At 35.0% G+C, this 9,167-nt stretch overlaps 1 non-coding gene across 1 annotated transcript; it reads right to left on the reverse strand.

The window, feature by feature from the left end:
- Positions 2,071–2,144, reverse strand: TRNAE-UUC. Its single transcript has one exon. It is a non-coding gene; the product is annotated as a tRNA-Glu (tRNA).

Raw genomic sequence — 9,167 nt, forward strand, 5'->3', positions numbered from 1 at the left:
AGTGATAAAATAGAGCAGTGTATTATACTATACAGGTGGGGTAGTGTCTCTTTCTCCAAAAAGATAACAAAAGGTGACGTCTGAACTTTTAACGAGTAAATTTGGGGGAAAAAAAACAGAAAACACATATGTCATACACTCAGTTTGATTAAGAATGTATATCACGTGTATTTTTTTAAGAGTTACTTTAGAAATTATAGTTTAAAATTTGAACGGAAAATAGGTCAAGTGGTTGATTGCAAAACGGGAACTATCATTAAAGATGATTTCTTTATAACTTAAACTCTTAAAATTGTTTTTGTCTAATCATCTATTTTTAAAGGTGGGTTACGGGGTGGGGGTGGGGGGGGGCTAAAATGAAATCATCATAAGTAGGGGAATATAGGGGTGGACGGGGCCGGCCGTTCCGGCCCGTGACTTGGCCCGCCGGTTCAAGGCCTAGTCGAGGCCTTACCTGGGTATGCGAGTCAGAGTGTGTCAGACCTACTTCTTCGATCTCGGGTCTGACAACTTGTCTAGGTGCTGGCCGGTTCTGACCCGGCCTACGGCCCGTGGGTCGTGGGCCGGCCCATGGGGTTTTCATCCAATTTTTTTCTCTTTTTAATTATATAAAACTTGTATTTATAACTATAAAATTATTTCTAATTTATGTTTTAGTAATTTAAACTTGTATTAAACTATTTTAAACTTGCATTAAACTTTTTAGTCATTCTAAGTAGATAGGAGCAAGCTTAAACATCGGTGCTTTGTTTTTCAGTAGGCCAAAAGGCCCACGAGTCAAAGACACATGACTTTTTGGCTTTGTTGGCAGCTAGTTGCAAACCCAAAGGGCTAGAGGAACAACTACACACACACACACATATCATAGGTCAGGAGCGGTCGGCCTGAGGCTAGTGTGTCCGGGCCAGCGTGGGTCGGGCAAGAAGAGTTTTTTGGCCCTAGGTCTGAGGCTAGACTCAACCCGGCCCATGACCTAGATATATCATGGACCTGATCAAGACCGGGCGACACTATTAGAATTCGGAGAGGATGGTGACCCATGACGGGCTGGGCGCGGCCCACGCTAACTCCAGGTGGGGTAGGGGTGTCCAAAAAGCCCGCCGGCTCGGGCCTAGGCTCGGTCGTCAGCGCCCGGCCGGGCCGGTTGTCGGCGCCCGGCCCGGCCCGCGGAACAGTGCTTTTTTATTATTTTTTTATTTTTTTATTTTCTTATATGATAATATAATGTATATATAATATATATATATGTGTATATATATATATATATATATATATATATATATATATAATTATATTATATATATATATATATATATATATATATATATATATATATATATATTTATTTATTTATTTATTTATTTATTTATTTATTTATTTATTTATTTATACTCTCTCCTTAGTATATAATTATATATTATATATATAAGTATTTTCTCTCTTATATATGTATATATTTCTTATATAATTATATATATGTATAAGTATACTCTCTCTTATATATTGTATAAGTATATATAAGTATACAGTGTATACTCTCTATTATATATATATATTTATACTCTCTCTCTTAATATATAAGTATACTCTCTCTTATATATGTATAATATCTGTGTATATATATATTTATACTCTTCTATAAATATACTTATGCGTGTGTGTGTATTATATGTTTATGTATAATACAATTTGTTTATGTAATTTCTATAAGTACTTATAATTTGTTTATGTATAATATATGAATGACATGATTATTAATAAAAAAAATTATTTTTATTATCTTTTATTTTTATAATTTTTTGTATTTGTAATTTATGTTATTTCAATTAATTAAAAAATTATGTTATTTTTTGTAATTTTTATGTATATTTTATGTTTTATTGTTTTTTTAAATTTAAAAAAATTAAAAATAAAAAAACCCGGACCGGTCCCGCGTCCGGGCTCTGGTTTTGCCCGGCCCGACCCGGATGGACAGGTCTAGGTGGGGTGGTGTCTCTTTCTCCAAAAAGATAACGAAAGGTGATGACTGAACTTTTTAACCAGTAAATTTGGAAAAAATTAAAAAAAGGATTCCGTTGCCGGGATTTGAACCCGGGTCGTCTGGGTGAAAGCCAGATATCCTAACCGGACTAGACGACAACGGAAAGTCGATGATAGTAGACAATTAGTTTACTCATTACTATTCTTATTCCTTGCTATCATGATCCCTGATGACCAAAGACATGGCATTGCGCTCTCCAATTGCCCGTTTCCTGTACTTAATTTCAAGAGACACAACTTTAGTACAGGTCCCTCGTACATTGCTCAAATTTCATGAGTTCTTTATATTTGGAAACCATTATTAATTTTCAGTTATGTAGCGTTATATGTCTTTATTAATGTCTGAAATTAAGCATTTAGAAGTTTTGATGCATAGTAAATGGTTTTTGCCCAACTAATGATCCACACACGACGATTACCCAAAGAGCTGGATCCTCTGTGCAAATGTGACTCTTTAAATCTATTAGGATTGCTATTTTCTCTCGGACTTGCAATATGTGACTCTTTAATTCTATTAGAATGACTAAAAAGTTTAAAGAGAATGATTAATGTACTTAGCCCACGAGTTTATTTTGAACTGAACGATATGTGTTGGGATCAAATCATGTTATGGAATTTCTACTCATTTTACAAGTGCTTTTTGGGCTGAAATTTTTGAGGTAAATTGCGGGTAGCCACCTTCTTTGTATCTTCAATATCATTCGTCATTTCTCAATCCCTCAGTTCACCAAGAAGTGGGATATCAATATTTTATCCTTCTCAGGATGACAATACGGGTGTGATAAAGTGCTACCAAAATAGTTGAGGGGTGATAAATGTTACCGAAGAGGGGGTACCAACAATTTAACTAACATTTTGATTAAATAAAAAAATGTTGCGAATATTAATCAAGTCATAAATCAAGGAAAAAAATTCAATTCAAGGGACATAAAGGTAAAAAAGCATGAGTAGGAAACTCGCCTAGTAAAGCTTGGATGGTGTATATGGTGGCTATATCTATAGAACAATAACTGTTGCAAAAAGAGAATCAAATTAGACCCTGAATAAAGATTCTTTAATTTAAGTCTACTTGTACATACAAATAGAATCATTAGAATCATGGGTTATAGCTTATAAAATCGTTAATTTTGAACTCAAAAAATTATTTGCTATTAGGTCAAAATGAATACATTGGGACAAAAATCATCGGTTATAGCAAATAAAATTGTTAATTTTAACTCCAAAAAGCATTTACCATTGGATCAAAATGAACAAAATTTGATTTAAAAAGTGGGTTAGCTCATGAAATTGTTAATTTAAACTCTGCAACATTATTAGCTATTAGGTTGCAATGGATGAAAGTTTTTTGCTATTGTTCATGAAATCATAAATTTTGAACTCAAAAAGAATTTTGTCATTGGATTGAGACGAATAAAAATGGAAAAAAAATCATGAGTACTCATAAAATCATTAATTTCGTACTCTAAAAAATTATTTGCTATTAGCTTGTAATGAACAAAATTGTGAAAATATTGTGTGTTATAGCTCATATAATCATGAATTCTGGACTTTAAAATTATTTATCATTGGATCAAAATGAGCAAAAATGGAAAAAAAAATAGTGGCTTATAGCTCATGAATCATGAATTTTGGACTCTGTAAAAAAATTCAATGGGCCTAGACAAATAAAAATGGTCACAAATTATAGGCTATAATACATGAAATCATGGTTTTCTAACTCCAAAAAACTATTTACTATTAGGTTGAAAGGAACTAAAATAGAAAAAAGTCGTATGTTATCAAAATTGAGAATTTTTGAACTCCGTGAAATTATTTTTCATTCGGTTGAAATGAATGAAAATAGAAAAAAAATCATGGGTAGTAGTTTATGAAATTATGAATTTCAAACTCTAAAAAGTTATTTGCCATTTGATCAAAACAAATAAAATTGGACAAAAACCATGGGCCATAGCTCATAAAATTAATAATTTTGAACTCTGAAAAATTATTTACAATTTGATTGAAATGAATAAAATTGGATAAGAATTGTGTGTTATTACTCATGAAATTATAAATTTTGGACTTCATGGTATTAGTATCATTAAAGTTTCAATGGATGAAAATAAAGAAAATCATGGGTTATAACTTATGAAATCGTAAATTTTCAACTATCATAACTAACTTCAAGTTAAATCACGAACAGAATGAAGAAAAAATGGTGGGTTATAGCTCATGAAATCATGAATTTTGAACTTTATAAAATTATGTTCATTCAATCGAAACAAATAAAATTCAACATAAATCATGAGTTATAGCTCATGAAATCAATAATTTTAAACTCAAAAAAAATTATTTGCAATTAGATTAAAATGAATAAAATTGGACAAAAATCATGTGTTATAGCTCATGAATTTTAAAATTTAAACTCTAAAAAACTATTTGCTATTTGATCGAACCGAATAAAAATAGACAAATATCATGGCCTATATCTCATGTTTTGAACTCTAAAAAATCATTTGTTGTCAGATCGAAGAGACCAAAATTTGACAAAAAAAATGAGCTATAGCTCATAATTATTAATTTTAAACTCCATAAAATTATTTGCTATTAGATTAAAATGAATGAAATTTGACAAAAAATGTTTGTTATAGCTCATGAAATCGTGAAATTTGAACTCTAAGATCTTTTGTCATTGTATTAAAATAAATAAAAATTAAAGAAAATTATGGGTTATATAGCTCATGAAATCATTAATTTTTGTAATCCAAAAAACTATTTGCTATTAGGTTGAAACGAACAAAGTTGGAAAAAAATTCAATATTATAGCTCATATAATCATGAAATTTAAACTCTGAAAAATTATTTGTCATTAGAATGAAATAAATAAAAATGCACAAAAATCATGGATTGACATTCATGAAATCGTGAATTTTGAACCCCTTAAAATTATTTTTTAATCAGTCTAAACGAATAAAAATGGATGAAAATTGTGGGTTATAGATCATAAAACGTGATTTTTGAATTCTAAAAAATTATTTGCTATTTTTAAGTTGAAACAAACTTAACTCTAAAAAATTATTTATTATTGATGTTATTCTCTGATACTACTTGTTGTGTGGCGGCCAAACCGATAGGGTACTGAGAACAAATACCAATGCCAAGAGAGAAAGCAAAACAATCCAAAATAACAACACAAACATAAACAAATAAATTTTATGTGGTTCGGCAAGTTTCCTACGTCCACGGGGCAAGAAGGGGTTGTGTTTTCACTTATAGAGAAGAATAGTACAAATAGATATTACAAATTCACAACTAATCTCTCATACAAAACTCTCAATCTCTCAAACAAAACTCTAACCAATAGCTCCAGAAAATACTCTTTTATGTACTCCAAATATCCCCAATACTGCTCTCAAGAAATTCTAAAACGTGGTTGTTATTTATATCAAACAGCAATTCCAAACAGAACAGGAAATCACAATCAGGCCCAAAAACCCGATCCGGTCGACCGACATATAGCCCCGGTCGACCGGCCAGAAACACGAAAACTCACCATGTAAACAAACCCGTATCGGTCGACCGACATGACCCTTCGGTCAACCGGATAGGAAATTCGGTCGACCGGAAGTATCTCGCGGTCAACTAGACAGAGTGCATCAAATCGACCTGTAGTCGTGCATGTTTTCGGTTGACCGGACTTGCATCGCGGTTGATCGAACAACATCCAAAATGTTTCATGCTTCATGTTTTCTGAACTTCAGCGTCATGTCGCCAATTCTATAATTCTTCACCTCGACAAAATTTTCCTAAAACTAAGCCGACACCAACCAAACCAAATGTCTCACTTGTTATATCCAGTACGAAATGGAATAAATCCATGACAACGGACTCAATCCACAATAAGTTAAGACTTAAACGAGAATGCGAACAAACTCCAAATGTCGGTATCAACTCACCAAACTGGTTGTATCATAAAATGATTGCCTACGTATCCTCTTGCCCAAGAAATCAAGCCTCGTGTAGTTCACCAAATGGCCTCTAAAGGCACCTCAATCAACGAGAAGAGTTTTCAACCCTTCTCCAACATCACCAACAAATATGAAACTGATAACTTTTTCAATAGCCCCAAAATGAAACGAACTAAACACCTCCACCTGAGGTGAACCGACAGTCATAGCTAAATCTGAACTGTGTCCACCAGCTGCACTCGAATCAATACTCATTATCTGCATCCACATCAACATGATCCCCAACCTGTGTCACCTCAGCTGAAATCTCAAATGATGCAAAATGGTCTAGAGAACGTGCAATAATCTCCACCCAACGTGGAGTAGCATCACTCTCCACCCGCTGCGATATCCTAACGATCTGTCCAACACTCTCCACTTGCCGAGAGTTAAATATGACATACCTGCTCAGAACAAAATTAGAGTCCAGCAACTAATAACCAAACAAACATCTGAATTCTAAATATGCACTCGGATCAAATATCATATCCTTGATGTAACAATATGTTGGGCGACCAAATATCCGAAGCAATCCAAAATCTGAAGCAAGTCCACTAGATCCAAATACTCTAAACGCAACAGTCAGCAACCTATGAATAAGATAGCTCCAATATGTCGAAGCCTCAACACCAGAACTCCTCTGCAAACCAATGCTCAACATCAAACATTGATCCTCCTCCAGCAAGAAACAGCTCATCAAATCTGCCACCTCATCTCGTCGCCCTAATGTTTCCTCTCTAATGAAGTGTCTTAAACTGCCGTGAGCTTGACACAAATACAGAAAAGAACTCCTACCAAAATCAAAACAACGTATTACCTTTTTGTCAATACACTTCTTCCACCTGTTGTTGACTACTGGGACTTCACACCAACGGGACTTAGTTGTAACCCACAAATGCCTAGAACAGTCACCAACACAGGAAACCAAATACCTATTACCTCCTAATGATGCTTCCTTGGAACGCCCCCAAATGCCTGAATGAACACCATCTAGAAGACCCTTCGCTCGGTGAATAGAAGTGCCAAACTCTACCTTAGTCTTCTTGCTCATACCAATGTGCTCACAAGACTTCAATCTACAGGTCAAAGCACTCCTTAATAATCCATGCACGACATTAACAATCAAATATCCCAACATCAACAAAAGCCACAGTCTAGCCAAATTCAAAGAAGTCGTCAGCCCTCCACCAATCACCGTGCTCCTAATCAAATAGTACAAATTCTTCTTTCTGACACCCTTCATCACAATCTTGGACCCAAATGTGACCTTCAAAGATGCATCCTCTAAGGCCACTCGATAGCCCACTGCCTCCAAAACTCCAAGTGAAATAATATTCTTCTTCAACTGCGGAACGAACCTCACTTCATCTAACTCCCGAATCACCATATCATACATCCTAATACGAATGATACTGATACCACTAATAGTGCATATGATCATTACCCATGAACACGACATCCCCTATTTCTAACTCCTCAAATCTGGAGAACCAATCCCTCTTAGGATAAATATGGTAAGAAGCACCCGAATCCAACATTCACTCTGTAGAGTCGGTAACACAAACTGGCGGTAGTGCAGTGCACGAATAGCCTGAAGAATCCAAATCTGAATTGTCACCACTAGCCTTGACAACATTCACCTCTGAAGCTTAAATAGCTTTTTCCTTATTCTTCCCAACTTGATCTGTTAACTTTGGGTATTCGGCTTTCCAATGTCCATTTTTTTATAAATGGCACACTGATTCTTACCAATTGCAGGGTGTGCTCCTCTAAATTGTGATCTCCTACTACGGTTTGGACTCTTCCCTCTTGCGACCAATGTCCTCACTACTGTATCAATTGAAGTCTTCTTATCCTTCTTATGAAGTTGATATTTCACAAGTGCAGCAGTGACCTAACTATACGAAAGAGATGCCTTCCCATTAATAAGAATAAGAACGAATGTCTCATATTCCTCGTCGGGCAAGAAACTTAACAATAACAACGCATTGTCCTCATCTTCAATCATAACATCTATATTCGCCAAATCCACAAAAAGCTTCGTGTAGTTGTTCATGTGATCACCAATGGAGGTTCTTTTTTTTAATTGGAAGCGATAAAGTCTCCTCTTCAAGTATAAGTGATTTTCCACACTCTTCGTCAAATACTTACTCTCTAGGATCTCCCAAATCTTCTTAGTCGAAGTCTCATTGATCACATCATATTTTAAATCTTGTGTTCAACAATACATAATCACACCACACGCCATTCGATTCATCTTCTTCCAAACCTTCTCCTCAATGTCATCCGGTTTCCCGTCCAACTCCAAAGTATCCTCCAAATTTTGCGCGTTGAGCGCATACAAGACTTCACATCTCCAAAGACCATAATTGTTAGTGTCGTTAAAATTTTCCACATCTATCTTCATAGAGTGAATATTCAAACTTTGGACGGTCTTCACACCAGAAGTACCCTCCACAACTCCTTCTTTTTCAGTCATCTTTCTCAAAGCACCAATAAACTAATGCGGAACAACTGAAAAATAGATCCAAACTGTAAAACAGAGATTTTCACCTCTAACCAAAAACCCTAACAAGAGCCTCCAAAAGATCTCACCTCCACACGATAGAAGACAAGATTCACAATAGTAAAAATCCTATTTTTATCACCAACTAAAGCGCTAGATGAGCTTCCAAAGCGATCTACTCCTCCACCTAGCCCAAGCATAGCCAAAGCTCTGATACCACTTGTTATGCTCTGATACCACTTATTGTGCATGGCGGCCAAACCGATAGAGTGTCGAGAACAATTACCAATTCCTAGAGAAAGCAAAACAATCCAAAATAATGACACAAACACAAACAAACAAATTTTACGTGGTTCGGCAAGTTGCCTACGTCCACGAGGTAAGAAGGTGAAGTGTTTTTACTAATAAAGAAAAAGAGTATAAATAGAGATTTCAAAGTCACAAACTGATCTCTCATACAAAACTCTTATCGGTGCTCCAAATATTCCCAATACTACTCCCAAAAAACCCTAAAACGTGGTTGCTATTTATATCAAACAACAATACCAAATAGAACAGGAAACCGCAATCAGGCCCAAAAACCCAATCTGGTCGACCGGCCAGAAACACGAAAACTCACCATGTAAACAAACCTG

Source organism: Asparagus officinalis, chromosome 7 (assembly GCF_001876935.1).
Source record: "Asparagus officinalis chromosome 7, Aspof.V1, whole genome shotgun sequence".
In the NCBI taxonomy this organism is placed as follows: domain Eukaryota; kingdom Viridiplantae; phylum Streptophyta; class Magnoliopsida; order Asparagales; family Asparagaceae; genus Asparagus; species Asparagus officinalis.